The sequence below is a fragment of the Liolophura sinensis genome, chromosome 9 (assembly GCF_032854445.1).
Source record: "Liolophura sinensis isolate JHLJ2023 chromosome 9, CUHK_Ljap_v2, whole genome shotgun sequence".
NCBI classification, from domain to species: Eukaryota; Metazoa; Mollusca; class Polyplacophora; order Chitonida; family Chitonidae; genus Liolophura; species Liolophura sinensis.
The window spans coordinates 25,419,951-25,441,760 of NC_088303.1; positions in this window are offsets into that span (position 1 = coordinate 25,419,951).

A 21,810-nucleotide genomic window follows, 5' to 3' on the forward strand; every position below is an offset into this window, starting at 1 on the left:
TGCCATGATACGTCAACAAATTATACCCAAAGGGAGTGCAGATACTACCCACATAGGAAAACCAAATTAGACATTGAAGTTGTATTTCACACACTTGTTATTAACGAGAAATTATCCAGCATTCAAGAAAACATAACTTGAACAAGTTTTAAGCACATGCGAGGATATTATAATCTAATAGAATCAGTGGTAGTTCGAAGATCAGAGCGAAACGTGGTTCGATTCAGATGCTTTCTTACTTATGGACATACCCCTTCTCAGTTGGATCGGGGATGTCGGGCACCATGTGCGACCAGATAGGAAACCAGTATAGGATGGACTTGAACTCTGCGCAACAGCGTTGGTGAGAGGTTTTTGCTTTCTTGTGCTGAGCTCCCATCTGCATGGATGGAAAGCGACATTTAGTACAGAGGCACATTTCAACACATCGTGTTTTTAAGCTGTTTAATATGGCATACTGTGTAATTGTTGTTATTTTAAATGTGAGCACATTTCAATGATTCTTTCTATTCTCTAAAATTCTCTGATATAATGATTAAATTGATTGAATCAGTTTATTTTCAAACATCAAGATGGTCTCTGGTTAAATCTTTGACGTGTCAAGGTCACGGGTTGGTTGATCTGTTGATCATTCACAACAAGACCACTTCAGTGTGATGTAGAACAGCTGCATCTCCTTTTTCTTTTAACGAGACCAAGTAATATTAATTATCATGCATTTTAGCAAATATTGGTATTTGCATACAGTGGATCACTTCATTAAATAAAAGAAATAATGGTTGGTTTAGATGGTATGTAGACTCTTCATGGTTCATATACATACGTACATGGTTAAACTGGGCCAAATGCAAAAGAGGTTTTCAACCTGCTTGTTATGTGGGTGGTCGAATGGTGATCGGAACTCCAAACCTGACATTTATTGTAAACCCATGAATAAGTAATGAAAACAGCTATGGATGGCTTTTCGCTCAGATTTCAGTCTGTGTATTTTTTAAGACAACGATACCTTGTTCCTACACCTGATGCAAAAGCTTCGCGTGAATGGCCACTTATACTCGACACCTCCTCTTTGATCGGTCTCATGTTTTCTAAAGACGGGTTTATTATGTCTCGTGTTATAATCCCGATTTCTGACGCCACGCCGTTTTCAGAAGGCTGTGCGCATGCTTGTTATTGCCTCAGCCAGGTTTAGAGTTTCTAAGGGTAATGTATGGTTCCCGAAGTTTTAATGATCTAATGTGCGTTAAACGTTTCTTTTTAAATTGATAACCCCTGAAATAATTGTTTTTCATGCTGGTTGCATGTTGCTGTTCGTTGTACAGAAATACAAAGAAGAAGAAATATCATAGCTCACAGTTTTGCACATTCACATTTGACAACATTTAAATAATATTTTGGAAGATACCTATAATACTCATAACAAAGCACATGTTACATAACTCTGAAATTTAAGTTACTCACGAACTAAACAAAAGGGATAAAACAAAATACTGTGGAAGTAACCACGACAAGTGTACAGGGAAGACCACTGTGTGCTTAAGTGAAGGCCTGGAAGAAGACGTGAGGACCGATATCCGGTACAAGGGAGACAACTTTGACAGCTTTTTACCTGAAATTCACATTACCTTATTTATACCTTTACTAACTTTCACGGGGTACCTATAACCACGTGTAACTCGCCATTACCAAATTGACACCCTCATTAACTGATTCTAACCAGTTTATTACATGTTACCTTCTTTACACCTCCACTATCTTTCATCGGGTACCAATAATCACCTGTAACTCGCCATTACCTAATGTTTAAACATTTGAATTCTAAGCTTTATGGACCATATGTCTACATGGAGTTTGGGAACTCTGGAGGTATTTCAAACTCTAATCTCGGCAATGAATTTTGCAATAACTCTTTATACCCACGAGTAAAAAACTGAAATAATGTTCCCCAAAATTCCATCCTTCTGGGGAACAACAGGAAAAAAAAAGGTGATGCGACATCAAAGTTCATAGATACCGTCAGTATGCCTCATAAAGCCCCACCATAATATTCAAATAATTGAATATAATATAATGCCTTTCAAGATTCTTCATAAAAATCTGAAAAAATAAATGAAAGTATTTTAGGCATAGTTTTCAGTTGTCTATATGATGAATTTTACTTCATATTTTAGGTTTTACTTTGAAAGAGTAGATGCAGATTTGGTGGTGTAGCTTTTTAACTCAGCAATATAGCGAGTTTTGCATGGAGAGTAATGCATTACAATTGTGAAATATTGGTGCGATGCGAAGGTACAGCAATCACAGCTATATATCGAGACATGTTTACTATGGATATCGGGAAAAAATTCAGAGGACTAGCAGTCACAGCTATATCATATCATGACATGTTTACAATGCATATCGGGAAACAAATTCAGAGGAATAGCAGTCACAGCTATTTCATATCATGACATGTTTACAATGGATATCGGGAAACAAATACAGAGGACTAGCAGTCACAGGTATATCATATCATGACATGTTTACAATGGATATTGGGAAACAAATACAGAGGACTGGCAGTCACAGCTATATCATATCATGACATGTTTACAATGCATATCGGGAAACAAACTCAGAGGACTAGCAGTCACGGCAATATCATATCATGACATGTTTACAATGGATATCGGGAAACAAATTCAGAGGACTAGCAGTCATAGCAATATCATATCATGACATGTTTACAATGCATTTCGGGAAACAAATTCAGAGCATTAGCAGTCTCATTTATATCATATCATGACATGTTTACAATGGATATCGGGAAACAAATTCAGAGGACTAGCAGTCACAGCTATATCATATCATGACATGTTTACAATGCATTTCGGGAAACAAATTCAGAGCATTAGCAGTCTCATTTATATCATATCATGACATGTTTACAATGGATATCGGGAAACAAATTCAGAGGACTAGCAGTCACAGCAACATCATATCATGACATGTTTACAATGCATATCGGGAAACACATTCAGAGGACTAGCTGTCACACCTATATCATATTATGGCATGTTTACAACGCATATCCGGAAACAAATTCAGAGGACTAGCAGTCACAGCTATATCATATCATGACATGTTTACAATGGATATCGGGAAACAAATTCAGAGGACTAGCAGTCACAGCAATATCATATCATGGCATTTTTACAATGCATTTCTGGAAACAAATTCAGAGGATTAGCAGTCTCATTTATATCATATCATGACATGTTTACAATGTATATCGGGAAACAAATACAGAGGACTAGCAGTCACAGCTATATCATATCATGACATGTTTACAATGGATATCGGGAAACAAACTCAGAGGACTAGCAGTCACAGTTATATCATATCATGACATGTTTACAATGCATATCCGGAAACAAATTCAGAGGACCAGCAGTCACAGCTATATCATATCATGACATGTTTACAATGGATATTGGGAAACAAATACAGAGGACTAGCAGTCACAGCTATATCATATCATGACATGTTTACAATGGATATCGGGAAACAAATACAGAGGACTAGCAGTCACAGCTATATCTACCAGAAGAGCATTCAGATGAATCAAAATCCTTACGTTACGCTTTTACGTTAGTAAAATTCGTGGAATCCTCTGTGGCCCAGTCGGTTAGCGCGATAGCTCACCGTAATGACCCAGGAGACTCTCACCAATGCGGTCGCTGTCAGTTCAAGTCCAACTCATGCTGGCTTCCTCTCCGGCCATAAGTCGGAAGGTCTTCCAGCAACCTGCGGGTGGTCGTGGGTTTCCCCTGGGCTGTGCCCGGTTTCCTCCCACCATCATGCGAAGTAAAATATTCTTGCGAACGGCGTAAAACACCAATGAAATAAATAAATAAATTGACCAGGGCTATCCATTATGGACTGACGACTGGAGTACGAATGTCTTCTTCCACCCCTAGACCCAAACAGGATAGTGTAGGAGCCTGACTACACAAACCAATGGCGATTCACGTGAATGGACCCAGATTTGATCATAAGGCAACAGTGTAGATAGTGGTCGATTCCACACTTGTATTCTGTCACAAAGTAGATAGGCTAGGAGCCTGGAGGACTGGCATTCTGGATCGGCCAGATGAGGATCGGCCAGTTATCTGTCCAGCTCGCGCTTCGCTCAGTTTCACTGTTTCTGTAGGGTTAGGTGTTGTGATATTTAAATTCTTCCTTACGTATGGAATAACAGCATTGTGCCAAGGTCTGCTGATAGCTGAGATGTTCACTAAATCTAGCAGCCATGGCATTGCAGTTAAGTGTTCTGAAATTTGAGTTCATCCCTTCGTGACCAAGGCATTGCCATCAGGTGTATTGGAATGGGTACTCCAACAAGTTTGGTGACCCCGGCATTGCGTCTAAGTTCATTGCATGTGAACTTTATCCTTGTTCTAATGACCACGGTACTACGTGTACGTTTCTGGCATTGGATTTTTTCCTTGTTCTGACGACCATGATGCCTTAAGGTTTTTCTGGCTTTTGATCTGTTTTATTCTGATGACCACAACGATGCGTTTAGGGTTTCTAGCATGGGATTTTTTAATATTTCTGATGACCACAACGATGCGTTTAGGTTTTCTAGCATGGGACTTTTTAATTATTCTGATGACTGCGAGGATGCGTTTAGGTTTTCTAGCATGGGACTTTTTAATTATTCTGATGCCCGCGACGATGCGTTTAGGTTTTCAAGCATGGGACTTGTTAATTATTCTGATGCCTGTGACGATGCGTTTAGGCATTTGAGCCTCTCGTGATTTTGAGGACCACGCCATTGCTCTCAGGATTTCTGGCATTTGTGCATTTTCGTCGTTCTGATGACCACGGAACTGTGTTTAGGATTCCGCAATGTCATGGTCTTCAGAATACGTAAAGTCCAATGCCAGAAAACCTAAACGCAAACCGCGATCATCAGAATAAGGAAAAAGTCCAATACAAGAAATCCTAAACGTAATACCGTGATCACCAGAATAAGGAAAAAGTTCCTTTGAGCGTTTAGATTATTCTGATGACCATGCCAATGCGTTCAAGATTTCTAACATTTGAGTGTTATCCTTATTCTTATTCTATGCGTCGAAACAGGCATTCATATACCAGCCGTCAACCAATAAGGACGTTCCGGGTCAATAATCACAAGGCCAATTGCAGAAAAGACGTCTAACACAAACCACCAGAAAACTAAGAAAGTATATAAAGTACCAAAAAAGGATGGAGTCATACAAAGAGAAGACGTCAGCAGTATTAAATGATGTAAGGTGCAAGGTATGTACTCGACGACTGAGGGAAATCAGTCTTTAAATCGTGTACCATGCTAGTTCAACACGATGAATGTACTGTCCCTAGGCTCGGGTTTAGTGGAATTAGACACAATCATGACGCAGAGCGCCAGAGATTCTGCACGCTCTGTCCATATTTACCTACAAAAGTATTATACTCATTGTAAAACTTAACAAACTTGGCGTGTAGGCGTTCGATGGAATAATCTTGACACACTAGTTTTTGCTGTAATAACTTGTGTCATTGAATAAAATCGTCACATTGCTGTTCAAGTAAGGATAATTTACTATGTCAAAATTGAAACTATCCCTATTGTCGTGCAGTCTGCGAGAGAGGAACCGTTTTTGGTCCTTGTACAAATCTAGGTCCAGATAAGATGTACCATCCGGAGAGTCTGTGGTTTCATTTAAATCTAGTGTGGGTAAATATCATTCACAGCCTTAGCTATATATATGGGTTGTTTAAAGTCAGCAGTTCATCATTATACCGTTTCGTGGTTGAGAAAGATCATGCCTGGTGAGGATTACTCGTTTCTGCATATAATCGTACTCATATGAGAACAGGCATAGGTTGACACCGGAGCTACCTTATCTATACCTTGATCTTAAGGTCCAGGATATGATCCAGAACACTAAGACCTAACGGCAAATACAAACATGTTAATTAAATTTATCTAAATGCATTGGGTCAAAATCACTGTTATAGGCAGAATGTGCTGGGTGGGCTTTAAGCTTTGTAACCAATTGAGGGGGGAAGAAGCTTAAAAATTTGTTGTTAACCATCAGCCTACTGTATACGGTAAAATGCATAGGATAACATCCATTTCCGTGTAATATTTGATGTTTGAAACAAATCTATCTGTTATCTACGAATTATACTGTGGATCTGTGGCAGAGTCTACAATAGACATTTATTACGAAGCTAAACTGAAAAAAGGGTTGCGACGTAATTGTACGATGTGCTGTTAGCTGAACTAAATAGCGCTGAACTTTCATTGGCACAGTACTGTATAATCTGTATAGATTTGCAATAACATTTTTAAATTTATCTAACATATAGCTTGACAATATATGAAAAAATATATACCTCAAAGATTTTCTTTCCACCCGCAATCTCCTCAGTTTGTTACGTATCAGAAAACAAATATGCATATATAGGAATCGAACTCTTTAAATTAAACATTTAAATTTAAATATCACAACATCTAAACCTAATAAAACGGTGAACTGAGCAAACCTCCTGACTATTTGTCTATTTGAAAAGTGGTTTATATTATTTCACTCATACGACTGCGGCTAACATTATAGTGGGAGGAAACCCGGGAAACCCAAGACAACCCACAGGTTGCTGTCAAACCTCCCCATGCACGGTTGTAGATAAAACCCACATGAGCCACTGCTCCACGTGGCAAGCCACTCTGACTAAAAGCTATTGTCGATGTAGCAGAGGCTGGATTCGAACCGGTGGCCTTATTTGTTTCGCAAAGGGGACTTACGACCGTCTTTAGCTTGGGCCACCACTAGCAAATTTTGTACAAAAAATCTTGAACAGCACCAAGGTTGCGATCATGAGACAGAACGTTATCTCAGAAATAGACAATCTCTACCTACTCTACCTAAGCCATTGTTTCTAATAAGTTTTTTTATACAAAAGCATTCTTTTTATCTATAGTAAGCCCAATATCATTCTAACCAACACTTGAAACGAATTCATTGATGACTAATGATTAAGTAGCTCTGCGTAAGAACAGCTGTGGTGAGGCTAAGTCAAAAACAAGCCTATGCTGGTCGCACAGGCTCTGAAAGTCAATCTTGAGAAGTGTTACCAGGCTCCGAGGGACAGTTGTGGTGAGACTAGGACAAAAACAATACGCTCGTCAAACAGACTCTGAAAGTCAATCTGAGACTTGTATTACCACGCTCAAGTTTGTCTACTGGTGGCGGTGATATAAAGCGAGCGTAGGGAACGCTGTAAGGAGTATACATGAAGATATACGTATAAGTGAAATATTGTTAGTATCGCGTAAAACACCAATCAAATAAAAAAATATCAATAAGTAAAATGTCGGGTTGAGAAACTAAAGATGCTGGGTATAACGGGCCTAGTATGGCAAGGCGGGGAACCGGTGCCTGTTCAAAAAACTATGCATCTCACGAAACGAAACTGACTATAGCTATGACTGCCAGCTGTTGACGCCTTTACAAAAGCGCACCTTCTTTTAGTTCTGTTTTCAGATACGTTTAGAAAACAGCCATCAGCACAAATTACTAAGCCAATATGCCAGTGAGCGACTAGAATTATTGAATTAATACTTAAGAAAACAACAACTGGAATAGAAAGGGACGGTCATCTATAAGAACCTACTATTTTCAAAATCTCTCATCTGACTGATAGTTTCATATGCCAGAGCCGTCGAATTTCGAGCACATGGACGTCATGCCGTTGCTGACAGGAGGGCAAATTACCGGCTGCAACTCTCTGGAATCCTCACCGATAGAGCACTATGGTTCGTTATCGGCGTATGTCTTGAACAGGTTAGCAACACTGCTTTCGGATGAGAATGTAGCAATGTAGTTGCAAAAGTATCATTTCAGAGCTGACAACTGGAAATATGTAGAAATAAATTAAACTTGTAGACAGGATACATAAGAGCAACAATATTTAAGAAGGCAGACTCTTAATTTGTATATTTGCGCACAAAGGCATTTGAGTCTGGTGAAGGGATTCAGTTTTAGAGGTCAGCTTTTTAGTGTAAACTAAAGGGTGGATCATATCAGGTTGTGAACAGAGCAGTGTAAACTAAGGAGTTGATCATTTCACGCTGTGAACAGAGAAATGTAAACTAAGAAGTTCATGATTTCAGGTTGTTAACAGAGGAGTGTAAATCACGGAATTGATTATTTCAAATTGTGAAGAAAGCAATGTAAACTAAGGGGTTCATCATTTCAGGTTGTGAACAGAGTAGTGTAAACTAAGGAGTTGATCATTTCAGGTTGTGAACAGAGGAATGTAAACTGAGGAGTTCATGTTTTCAGGTTTTGAACAGATGTGTGTAAACCAAGGAGTTGATCATTTCAGGTTGTGAACAGAACAGTGTAAACTGAGCGGTTGGTAATTTCAAACTGTAAACAGGAGAGTTCAAAGACGATATGAGATTCAGTTTGTATCATTGTATTTGATGTCATTTAGAAAATGGCTAGTTGATTATTCAGGAAGATACTTTTGAATCTCAGTTAAAATGTGGTCTCCTATATGATGAAAAAATAAAAAAATAAAATGTATGTATATCAAAACTAATTTTATATCATACCTGATGCGAAGTAAGCAGGGCCAAACAGAGAGGCGTACGTAAGAATCAGTATGCACATTCAGGACAGAGCAGTTTGCGACATGACAATTTTTTAATAGTCGATCAGCAACACAACAAAACTGGTATAATAACACCTTCTGTTTTGGGAAATCACGGGCAGTTAACTAAACAGTTAAAGAGCATATGATTGTCTAGTAACCTTCTAAGTCTAGGTTTAGTGAAAAGGCTTTATTTTCTATTTCTCAAATATGTTGATTTCATTAAACAGTTGTAGCGAGAAAACTATTTACATGTATGGTAGCTTAAATTGGCTCAACCTCAATTCAGTCATATTTCTGGCTCTCATAATTTTCGATTTACAAGTCTTTGAAATTATGCAACTTTAAAGCCCTAAAAGTGCTTTTTCTTACTACATGTATATTTCAAAAAGTCACAAACATTGGCAAAAACAAAAGCACATTCGGAATCACCAGCCAGAAATACAGTGGAATATATCAAAGTTATGACAAAATTCAAAATATTTTCATATGCCATATGTTCAACCAGCAGCGATCATTTAAATTTTCTTTTAACGGATCGTAATGTCCTCTTCAAACTTTTTAGAGCTAGTGGTGATCTTCGTTCATATCTAGCAAGCGGAAAGAGTTAGACTGATTTGTCTCCCTTTAACGCGGGTTTACTCGGTGCAATTGTCCTGTCTGTTTCCGCCTATCGCTTCTCCTAACCTTCTCTGTTTCCATTCAAATCTGATTTCATCTATGGCTGTTTCCTTCAATTCTGTTTCCAACTATATATCTGTTTCCACCAAATCTGTTGATGAATTACCAAATTCCCCACTGTTGAGGTCGTCCACCAGATGTTAGCACAGATGTTAGCACTGGAGGAGCAAAGCCGCCATTGTCTTCGCTGTGAGTTCGTCCAGTTCATTCTGGCTTACTCCTTGATCGTACATGGGAAGATCTGTCTGCCAACGACCTGCGAATGGTCGTGGGTTTCATCCGGAATCGGCTCGGTTTCCTTCCACCATAATGCTGGCCACCGTCGTATAAGTAAAATATTGTTAGTACCTCGTAAAACACCAATCAATTTTTAAAAAATCAGTAAATAAAATGTAGAGAAAACAACGCCTGCTTCGAGAGGTAAAATTATGTCCACTGGTGGGCTGAGATGTCTGGTTGAGAAACTAAAGATGTTGGGTATAACGGACCTAGTATGGCAAGGCGGGGAACCGGTGCCTGTTCAAAAATCTCTGCATCTCACAAAGCGAAATTGACTATGATTGACAGCTTTTGACGCCTTTACAAAAGCGCTCCTTCTTTTCAGTTCTGTTTTACACTCCCCTTTTCCTGCTGTACGAGCGACTTCAAGCTCCGGACGTGCACTGAAGCGGGTCTACATCGACAAATAGGTCAACAAATCGAGAAACGTTAGCCGTCTCATTACCCTGAAATATCTTCCTTTTAGACACTGCAGAGTGTCGAAATTCACTCTACGGCAAAGGTCATTTTTAAGATAATTCTTATTCTTATCACTAATCAGATAAATGAATATACAGCAAATGTAACTTTCAGCCTTATAATTCCGATACATATAACACTTGGTGTGACACCCTAATGATGGTCAACCACAGGACCTCTCAAGCAGTAGTAAAGTATATATGCGTGGAACCTTCCTCAGCAGTCAACCAATATGGACCTTTCAAGTAAGTAATCGCAAGGCTAATTCCAAAAACAACGAAATCTTGCAAAAAGACGCTGACAACCGTTTTCAATGATGTTGAAAAGGCGCAGTGTAATTATTATTCAAATTGTGTACTATACTAATATATAAGTTGTATCATGTACATGTTTCCATATAGTAGCCACATGTTACGTCTTACTTTGGATTGAAGCTAAACTTAGGACACTGTTCGAGTCAGTAAGCCAGGTGTTCAGATTTTGTTACAGTTTGCCACTCTCTTTGTGGTGTTTTACCTTCACTGGTTAAATAAATGTATGTATTGTTTATGTAATGTTTAAAATCGCTGAGTTTGTCAGTTCTGTTATAATTAAACCGTAACAGAGTAATGGGGGCTTGTCCGGGAGCTGAAAGGACATTTCTATTCAAGCTAATTTTATCCGGAATTTGAGCGGATATTTCGTTAAGTGTCCGGAGTTTATACGGGTTTCCTATTACAAAAGAAGCTTGGTATTCTCTTCTCAGAGATTTTGTTGTTTACCCAAGCCATTTTAAACTTTCTTCGCAATGGCATTTAAGCCTGAGAGACGTGAGAGATCAGGTCATTCAAGTACACAAGAGTCAGCATTGGATGTTACTGAGCATATCCGGTTAGTGCCCGCTTTTCAAGAGCAAGATAAATATTTTCTCCATTTTTAGAGAACAGCAGAAAATTTGAAATGGCCTAAGGAAAGTTGGGTTATGCTTTTACAGAGCGTATTAGTTGGTAAGGCGAGGGAGATTTATCCTCAGTTGTCTGTAGAGCAGGCTACTAATTATGATTGTGTTAAACAGTTAACACTGAAAGCTTATGAGTTAGTGCCTGAGGATTATCGTCAGGAGTTCCGTAATTATGAGAAATCTAAAGATCAGACTTATGTGGAGTTTTTCAGAGCTAAGGAGCACTTGTTTGATCTGTGGTGGAAGTTAAGACAGCTCATATCAGTTGAAGACTTCAAGCGATGTGTTGTTAGTGAGATCAGAACATTCATCGATGAACAGAAGGCTGATACAATTGGCAAGGTGGCAACTTTGGCGGACAATTATTCATTAATTCATAGGGTTACATTCAATGTCAAAACAACTCAGTCATTTAACTAGAAGGGGAATCACTCCCAAACAACAAGTGGGTATAGTGAGTCACAGTAAGGAAGCTTAGTCAAATGTAAGTGCTCAACTGCGTTCATTTTCTGATAAACAGACTAGTGGTGTAGTATGTAACTACTATAAGAAACAAGGTCATGTTATGTCGGAATGTTGGAAGTTAAAGAGAAAATAGGAAGGTCAATGGCCTACTGGATTGTGTGTCACTCCAATGAAGCCTACACTTAGTAGTGCAGAACATTAAGCTGAAGACGGCAGTCCGGGTGTTAAGTCCCCTATTTCATCTAGTTCTGAAACTGAAGATAGTTATCAGGGTTCTGTTATAGAGATTTTTGAACCATTTATTCACCATGGTTTTGTATCACTGTCACATGATTTGAGTAATGCCACACCTGTTAAGATATTAAGAGTCTCTGTTGTTGACACTTTGTCTTTTTCTGATAAGACATACTCTGGTAGTAGAGTGCTTATTAAAGGTGTGGATTTTGTCGTTGTCCCTGTACATAATGTTTGTATTCAGATTTGGTGTCTGGACCTCCTTGATAGGTATTAGGCATTCTTTGCCCTTTGAAGGGATACAGTTGTTATTAGGTAATGATCTTGCAGGCGATAAGGTCATTTTAAATCCTATTTTTACTGATAAGCTAAGCTTGGACAGTAAGCCAGTCATAATTGAAAGGGAAATTCTAGATATATTTCCATCTTGTGCTGTTACTCGTGCTATGGCTAGGAAAGTGGCTAAAGACCAAAGTACGTTTAAAGGGTGTAATAAGGAAATACCTAGCATAGACTTACAGGACACTTTCATCACTAAGGTATCAGGATATTACTGTTGATTCAATTAAATATGAACGGTCCAGTAATGATGCATCTGATGACCCGCAGACATTGTCTAGATCTCAGCTTATTACAGAACAACATAATAATTCGGAGATTTTAACATTATTTGATAAGGCTGTGCGTGATACTGAAATTTCACGAGAACCTGTTTGTTATTATGTTAAGTCTGGCGTTCTTATAAGAAAGTGGAGACCACCGAATGTTTCTTCAGATGACAATTGGATAGTTAAGATTGTTATTCCTAAGCCTTATCGTAATGAAATATTGTGTGTAGCACATGAAACATCAATGGCTGGTCACTTGGGTAATAACAAGGCTTACCATAACATACTGAATCATTTCTTTTGGTTTCATTCCAGGTTTGAGAAAACATGTATCACAGTATTGCAAATCTCATCATACATGTCAATTGGTTGGCAAGCCCAATCAGTTTATATCTCAAAGCTCCATTACAGCCTATACCGGCATTTAAACAGCCATTTAGTCATGTAATGTTAGATTGTGCTGGTCCCCTGCCTAAGATTAATTCAGGAAACCAGTATATGCTAAACATTATGTGTTCTGATAAACGTTTTCCTGAGGCTGCACCTTTACGGAATTATACTACTAAGGCTGTATTAAAGACCTTGGTTAATTTCTCTACTTTGTTTGGCCTGATCAAAGCAGTGCAGTCGGACCTTAATTTAAGTCTTCAGCGTATCACCCCTAATCCCAAGGAGCATTGGTGAGGTTCCACCAGACATTGAAAAATATGATTCGGACATATTGCTTTGATACTGAAAAAGACTGGGACGAAGGGGTTGCATATCTTTTGTTTGCCATTAGAGAATCAGTACAAGAATCCTTAGGATTCAGTCCCTTTGAATTAATGTTTGGTCACAAAGTCCATGGACCATTACATAAATTAGAGGGAAGTTCTCGTGAGATACTGATGAAAATTTGAATCTGTTAAAATATGTATCTAATTTCCGTACTAAGTTAGCTGCTGTGTGTCACTTAGCTCAAGACAACTTGAAAATGTCTCTGAAGTCTATGAATGACATAGAATGCTGTAGAACGTGAAAAGCAAGTAATTTCAACAGTAAATCAAGTACTCACAGGAAAACAACTTTATTGAACCGTGTCAGAGCAACTGGAGTACACCCTGCATCCTTGTACCGGAACCAGGATTTGAATTGAAGCTGAATTTAGGACACTGTTCGAGTCAGTTAGCCAGGTGTTTAGATTTTGATACAGTTTGGCATTCACTTTGTAGTGTTTTACCGTCCATTCTCTTATAATTAAACCCTAACAATACCTTCACAATTATCGATTCTGATTCCGACTTCGACAGAAATAAAGATTGTAAACATGCAAAAACATGACAAAACTGAACAAGGAATATGGTTTCTGTTTTGCATATGAAATCAAACATTGACCAAAACGGAACTTATCAAAGAAGCACATACGTTTTCTGGTTAACGTCGATCTTCATACTTAAACTAAAAACACAGTGTCTAATTTCGGCCAGAAGAAAATGGTGTTTTTGACTGAGAGTGTACTTTTGCAGGGTTATATATTAAGCAACCATCTTTTTGATGGCCATGTAAATTTTATGGGCGCTTTGACCAACTTTTATACTTTGGGAAATTTACAGAATTTTACTGGTATTCTGAAATTAGCACATATCAGGGGTCATTTCCCAGCCTTATCGCATATATCAGGTCCTATTTCAAGTGTGGAATTTAATTATGTACGGAAAATATATAATCTTGCCAGAAAAGAAGTCTTGAAGAAAGACTCTCAAAGAGGGAAAATCAGAAATTTATCATCATTAGGAGAAATAGCAGTTATTAAATCTTATGCAGTTATAAAACCAATGGATTTCATCCAAAACCCGCCAAATAGTACACTGAAAGAAATAAATGCTTTATTTTATAAACCTGCGGATGGTCGTGGGTTTCCCCCGGGCTCTGCCCGGTTTCCTCCTACCATAATTGTGGCCGCCGTCGTATAAGTGAAATATTCTTGAGTACAAAAATCCACCATAAACAATGTAATCAAAGCAAAAGAAAGCTAAAATATGAAGTAAGGTTGATCATACAGACAACTGAAAACTCAAAAATACTATCATTTTTCTTTTCAGATTGTTTAAAGAGTGTTGAAAGGCATTGAAATATTTGGATACTATGGTAGGCTTTATGGTCCATACTGACGGTATCTAGGAACTCGCATCATCTTTTTTTCTGATGTTGATCAAAAGGAAGTAATTTTAGGGAACATTATTTCAGTATTCTTTTAGTCATAGGTAAAAAGAGTTATTCCAACATTTAGTGTGGTGCTTAGAGTTGTCATCACATTTAATATATACAATAACATTAGAATAATGCACATGGACCAAGCCTCAGGGATGCATAGTCCACCAGCAGAACCCCTGTTTCTGCAGGAATATAATACAATTAAAGATGATGGTGGATTTTCAGTGGACTGTCCCCTTAGTTTCCTGCACAGGAACGCTTGTTGATACGCCATGTCCTGAAACATAACCTTTGTATATGACTTTGCAGGAGGTAAGTAAGGCTCATTAAAAATAATGCTCACCTTAATATTCAACTCAGCTGCTGTGTCGTCCAGATAGACTAATAACGATATATCAGGAGAGAGTGTGGTAGGCAAATGTGGGTGCAAATACCCCCCCGATACGTAGTTAGACGGATCTTATTCACGTGTTGTCCTTAAAAGGACATGTTTCTTTCACAATATACGGACCTCCGTGTGCAAACATCGTGGCAAACTTGTGTTACTGTGCAGGTGTATCGTGGCAATACCCAAAACTAGATCAATAGCTCAACGCTTTTTCCAACATTTTGTTCTCCATATATGGCAAGATTTTGACATGAGCCGATAGAACAGGTGATGTACGTCTACCATTTTCGGTTTGTGAACACAAGAGTGTGATCCTAACTGTTCGTTACGAGTGTACGGTTCATCATATACGATCCAGGCGCTAAGATACCTGTGCAAACCAAACATCGCATGCAAATGGGATTTCAAATCTGCCTAAGGCGAGGTTTTTGGTTACTCATTTCGTTGGCGTTTCTTGGGCTACTTACGTGTACATGTAATTTTTGCGTACGATAACAAAGTGATAGGCAAAAGTGAACGAACACAATCCCCGCGTCCTTTTCTTTCTGAATAAACACTATCTAAATGGCACAGGCATTCAATAGTTTCCCTGTAGTCAAATGTTTTAATATGTGTATATTTACCGAGATGATTATTTAATTTATCGCCAGGACTGTCTTTGAACTGTTAAACTGTTGCTCCACTTCATATTATTATTATTATAATTCTACCGATGTGGTATAATATACATATAGATTTGGTGGTTTAACATTCTTTTTTACTTAAATGAAAAATGAAACACCATTTCATGAGACTGCAAGCATGAAAATCCATTGCGGAAAAGATAGCATTAAGAGAGTGTGCGTGCAGCAAAATGACAAATACGAAACCTGTTGAGCCTGAAGTAATTCAGACCCTGCCTTTGTAATGACCATCAGCGGGAAACTGGGGACGTACCCCAAAGAACGTTGCCTCGTTAGGTGTAAGTTGAAGTGGCTATTTTCCCCCTGCTTCGCTCAGCCAGGAGGGTGATCACGTAAGGTTGTGTGATTGATATACTTTATAAAGTTCTCGTATGCAGGTGTACGCTGTTGTGACTACCCCTTTTCCCATCTCCATGTTTTACGGTGTTACATAGGTGTAAACTGCTGTGAGTGCCCCTTGTTATGTTTTACCGTGATACACGGGTGTAAACTGTGAAGACTATTCCCCTAAAATTTTTTACCATGTCACACAGGTGTAAACTGTGACGATTGCCCCCCCAGCTATCTTAAACCGTATTACATAGGTGTAAACTCTTGTGACTATCATCCTATCGTCATGTTTTACTGTGTCGCAGTAAACTTTTGTGACTGTCCTTTGCCATGTTTTAACGTGGTCCACTGCCGTAATCTGTTAGGACTATCCCACTGCCATTTTTTATCGTGACACACAGGTGTAAACTATTAAGACTACCCCCCTGCAATGTTAAGACTATTTTGCCCATGCTATATGGTGTCACACAGGTGTAAATTGTTGCGACTATTCCTCATCGCCATGTTTTCACGATGTCACTCAGGTATAAATTGTGGTGACTATCCCCCATTGCCATGTTTTCATGATGTCACACTGGTGTAAATTCTTGTGACTATCTCCCATCGCCATGTTTTCATGATGTCACACTGGTGTAAACTGTTGTGACTCTTCCCCATCGCCATGTTTTCAAGATGTCACACAAATGTAAATTGTTGTGACTCTTCCCCATCGCCATGTTTTCACGATGTCACACTGGTGTAAACTGTTGTGACTATTCCCCATTGCCATGTTTTCACGATGTCACACTGGTGTAGACTGTTGTGACTCTTCCCCATCGCCATATTTTCACGATGTCACTCAGGTGTAAATTGTCGTCACTATCCCCCATCGCCATGCTTTCATGATGTCACACTTGTGTAAACTGTTGTGACTCTCCCTCATCGCCATGTTTTCACGATGTCAGACTGGTGTAAATTGTTGTGACTATTCCTCATCGCCATGTTTTCACGATGTCACACAGATGTAAATTGTGGTGACTATCTCCCATCGCCATGTTTTCATGATGTCACACTGGTGTAAATTGTTGTGACTCTTCCCCATCGCCATGTTTTCACGATGTCACACTGGTGTAAATTGTTCTGATTCTTCCATATCGCCATGTTTTCACGATGTCACACTGGTGTAAATTCTTGTGACTCTCCCTCATCGCCATGTTTTCACGATGTCACACTGGTGTAGACTGTTGTGAGTCTCCCCCATTGCCATGTTTTCACGATGTCACACTGGTGTAAATTGTTGTCACCATCTCCCATCGCCACGTTTTCACGATGTCAGACTGGTGTAAATTGTTGTGACTCTCCCCCATCGCCATGTTTTCACGATGTCACACTGGTGTAAACTGTTGTGATTCTTCCCCATCGCCATGTTTTCACGATGTCACACTGGTGTAAACTGGTGTAAACTATTGTGACTATACCACTATCACTACTACCGCGGTTTGTGGAACCTCACGGCGTAATTAATATTAATAAATTAACCCCAGCACCCTTTTGCAACCAAAATCCCATAGCTTTCCTTCATATTTGAGCTAAACAGAAGTACTGACCAAGCTGGAACTATAGATTAATAAGCAATTAGACAATGTTGATTTCAACCGGCATCACATCCGACCAGGTGTTTCAAAAACGAAACTTGCACACAGAGTGTGTGCAAAGGTCAGGGTAGCGAAGTAGCGACGCGAGGCAGCGCGGTATCGAACTCGTTACCTCGCCTTGTATTAGAAAGGTTTTTTTGTGGAGACTTTACCTATCATGGATACATCTTCCAAAAGCAGTTAATTTCATGGATCAATGCACGACAATTTTTTAACTTTTTCTTACAGAGAATTTTATCTTTTTTACAGATAATGTAGAAAGCACATAAAATAGTAAGGTTTTACCGATTATGTAGTAAGTTTTTACCGATAATGTCACTTATTTCTCACTGAGGTTGTAGTGTCATTCAAACGATAATGTGATAACTTTCGAGAAATAGTGTTTCATTTATTTATTTATTTATTTATTTATTTATTTGATTGGTGTACTTAAGACATACTTGATTTATACGACGGCGGCCAGCTTTATGGTAGACGGGAACCGGGAATAACTCACGGGAAGCTACTCTGTAAACTTGTGTTCTGAGTGTTCGCGGAATAGAATATGTTATACATCCGTTATGCTACACATTGTGGACTTTGTTATTGCAACAGAATACTTTTGTTTGTACTGTGGAGTATCGTATCAATGCGATCGCTGTGAGTTCAAGTCCCGCTCATGCTGGCTTCCTCTGCGGCCGTACGTGGGAAGGTCTGCCAGCTACCGGCTGATGGTCGTGGGTTTCCGCCTGGTTCTGCTAAGAGAAATATTCTTGAGTACGGCGTAAAACTCCAATCAAAAAAAATAGAAAAATAACAATGGAGTATCGGTGCTATACACAGCATAGGGTTGCATTAACATTATCTATTTTTGTCATCACTTCAAAAACATAATAGTGTATTAAAGTTCAGCGAGCAGATTATAAATACTTGGCTATTACAACAATAACAGCAAGATATGTAGTCCTGTAAAAGCACCACAGTCATTAAGACAAACGTGACTTATATGTTGTAAAATGGTAATTTTCATACCAATAACCATGTCAGTTCTCGACCACCATATCAGCCCTCGACCATCATGTCAGTTTTCGACCAACATATCAGCCTCGACCACCATGTCAGTCCTCGACCATCATGTTAGTCCTCGGGCCTTCGGTCTTCTGACTGATCATGACCAGTCAGAAGTAACTTTCCGTATTTGAACGTTTTGTTTCCCTCAAATGACATGTTAGAGGGTCCTGCTGTGGAGAAAATGGAAAGGCGAAGTAATTTCAATAAAGTTCCTGAAATCATGGGTGGAAGGAAAAACAACAAATGGTGTTTAAAACTGGTAATGAAATTAATAATTAAGGAATAAAGCTTTGATTTTTGCAGCGAAATGTCATATTTCAGAAAACCCCTTCCAGAACCACCAAGTTTAATTGCTACACACTTCGGAATACTCAAGAAAACGGGCGATTCTGATGTAAAATCAACAGGACATGCAAACTTTTGTCCAATGGGAGTGTTTTAATTTAAATATTCGAAGTGTACTTTTCCATAAACCTTGACATTTCATGCGTTAAAGTCCTCTACTCGTTCTCTTTGTGTAGGCCGTCACAAGCACCTAACGACGACAACAGGCATATATCGACTTGTCAGCTGCTTACCAGGATGGAGAATCAACAGGAGCAGATTCCTACAAATACCTTCCTGACTAAAGTCAACATTTTTGTCACAGTGTCTAGTTTTTGGTAATGGAAGTTGAAATTTTGACCCATTTGTCTTACGTGTGTTGGACAGAACAGTTAATTTAGTGTCCGAGTGTGTTTCTTCGACCGCCACGTGAAAAACAGTTTTCACTGTCTGTTTCGTAATAAGGAGTAAAAGTTATAGTTTATTTACGATGCAATACTGAAAAAGAGATTACCGAGGCAAAAATATCGAATACCAATAGTAAACATTGCGGATGGCTCTATTCAGCTAACCTTTTGAGTTATTTATAGACACATTTCAGCCGTGAAACATTATTGTACAAGTGGTTTTCATTTATTAATAAGTTCATACGAAGCGACAAACGCATCGCTCTACAACCTTGTTATTGATTTGTAGGCCAATGTACTACTCCTGCGTAACCATGGACACAGCGACACGGGTCTTTTCCTGTTTTATTTCTTCTGCGTACGAGTAGATGTTTGCTCAGTTCAGATATAGAGAAATCAGAAACACTCGCACAACAGCCATGAGATGTTTACACAGGCTGAATTGTGTAAGGTGTTCTCAAGGCAGATAATTATCCCCGTCCAGTGATGCCGGTTAAACCTAATAGGATTGACCATACACTAGGTATGCCTACTATTTAATCCCCCTGTAATTAATTGTACTGTATTCCTTTACGGATTAACGTCGTACTTAACAATTTGTTGTACCTGGGAAAGTTTGTCGGCTAACTGCGAACGGTCGTGGGGTTTCCCCCAGGCTCTCCCCGGTTTCCTCCCACCATGATGCTGACCGTCGTCCAATAAGTGAAATATTCTTGAGTACGACGTAAAACACCAATCAAATCAATAAATAAATTACAATTTGTTAGTCATACATAGATGATGAGCAAGGGCCCGTTTGACACATTTCTTCTGCCGTGTAAGGTCTGTTAGTCGGCTAAGTGTCATACAGCCGACTATCGTAAGTCGTCTCAACAGTGTACACGTATAAGGCAACCCGAAACATATTGAACATTGGAAAATACATCAATCACACAAGCTTACAGCGATCGCCCGCCTTAAACTTACACCTAACGGGGTGACGTTGACTTTGAAATACGTCCCCAGTTTGCCGCAAATGGTCATTACCAAATAAGGATCGAATTGCGCAGGCTCAGATTCTTCAGGTGAAGCAGGTTCCCTATTTATCATACACGCACACTCTCTTGGTGCTATCTTTTCCGCAATGGATTTTCATGCTTGTAGTCTCATGAAATGGTATTTGTTTATTGAAGTCATAAACAATGTTAATAATATGCAAATCTATATGCATATTATACCACATCGGTAGAATTATAAAAATAATATGAAGAGGGGCAGCAGTTTAACAGTTCAAAGACAGTCCTGACGGTAAACTAAATAATCACCTCGGTAAATATACACATATTAAAACATTTGACTACAGGGAAACTATTGAATGCCTGTGCCATTTAGATAGTGTTTATTCAGAAAGAAAAGGACGCGGGGATTGTGTTCGTTCAGTTTTCCAAATCCACAAACCTCACTTCGTTATCGTACACATAAATTACATGTACACATAAGTAGCCCGAGAAACGCCAACGAAATGAGTAACCAAATATCGCCTTAGGCAGGTTTGAAATCCCATTTGCATGCGATGTTTGGTTTGTACAGCTATCTTAGCGCCTGGATCGTATATGATAAACCGTACACTCGTAACAAACAATTAGGATCACACTCTTGTGTTCACAAACCGAAAATTGTAGACCTGCATCACCTGTTCTATCAGCTGATGTCAAAATCTTGCCTTATATGGAGAACAAAGTGTTGGAAAATGCGTTGAGCTATTGATCTACTTTTAAATGATTGTTCGTGTTGTCACGATACACCTGTACAGAAACTCAAGGTTGTCATGATGTTGGCACACGGGGTGGGGGGTTGGGGGGTGGGGGGGATACATATAGACCAATCGTTGAAGTAGGGTTTTCCTCTAACACGAAATAGAGGTTTCGTGGAATTCTGTAGTTTCATTACTTTCTGTTTGGACCCACTCTGCCTAACGGACTCTGTCCTGATATTTCACTATTACTCTATCTGGACGCCAAAGAAGCGGAGTGTTGAATATTAAGGTGAGCTTTATTTTTTTAACGAGCCTTTTTTGCCTCCTTAGAAGTCTTGTGCGAAAGTTATGTTTTAAGACATGGGAGGTCAACGGTAATATAATAGTAATAACCCTACAAAAACACTCTTTCGATCAAAAACGCCATTTTATTTTTGTTCAAACGATGTGTTGTATTTTTAATTTATTGTATGAAGATCGACGAAAAACAGAAAAATATTTTTACTGAAACTTTCACGTATGTATTTCTGCGCTCTGCCAAAGTTTAAAATTCGTATTTCTGCCGAAATGTGTGCGGTAACAAAGTCACTGTGGAGGACAGGTACCACTTTGAGAAAGAGTTTGAATTATAGTAGTCCGCTTCCTTTTATTTGAAAACATACTTTTGTATGAATAAAGATATAGGCCAAGCTCTATTAATTAAGTAGAACTATGCATTAGAATCGATAAT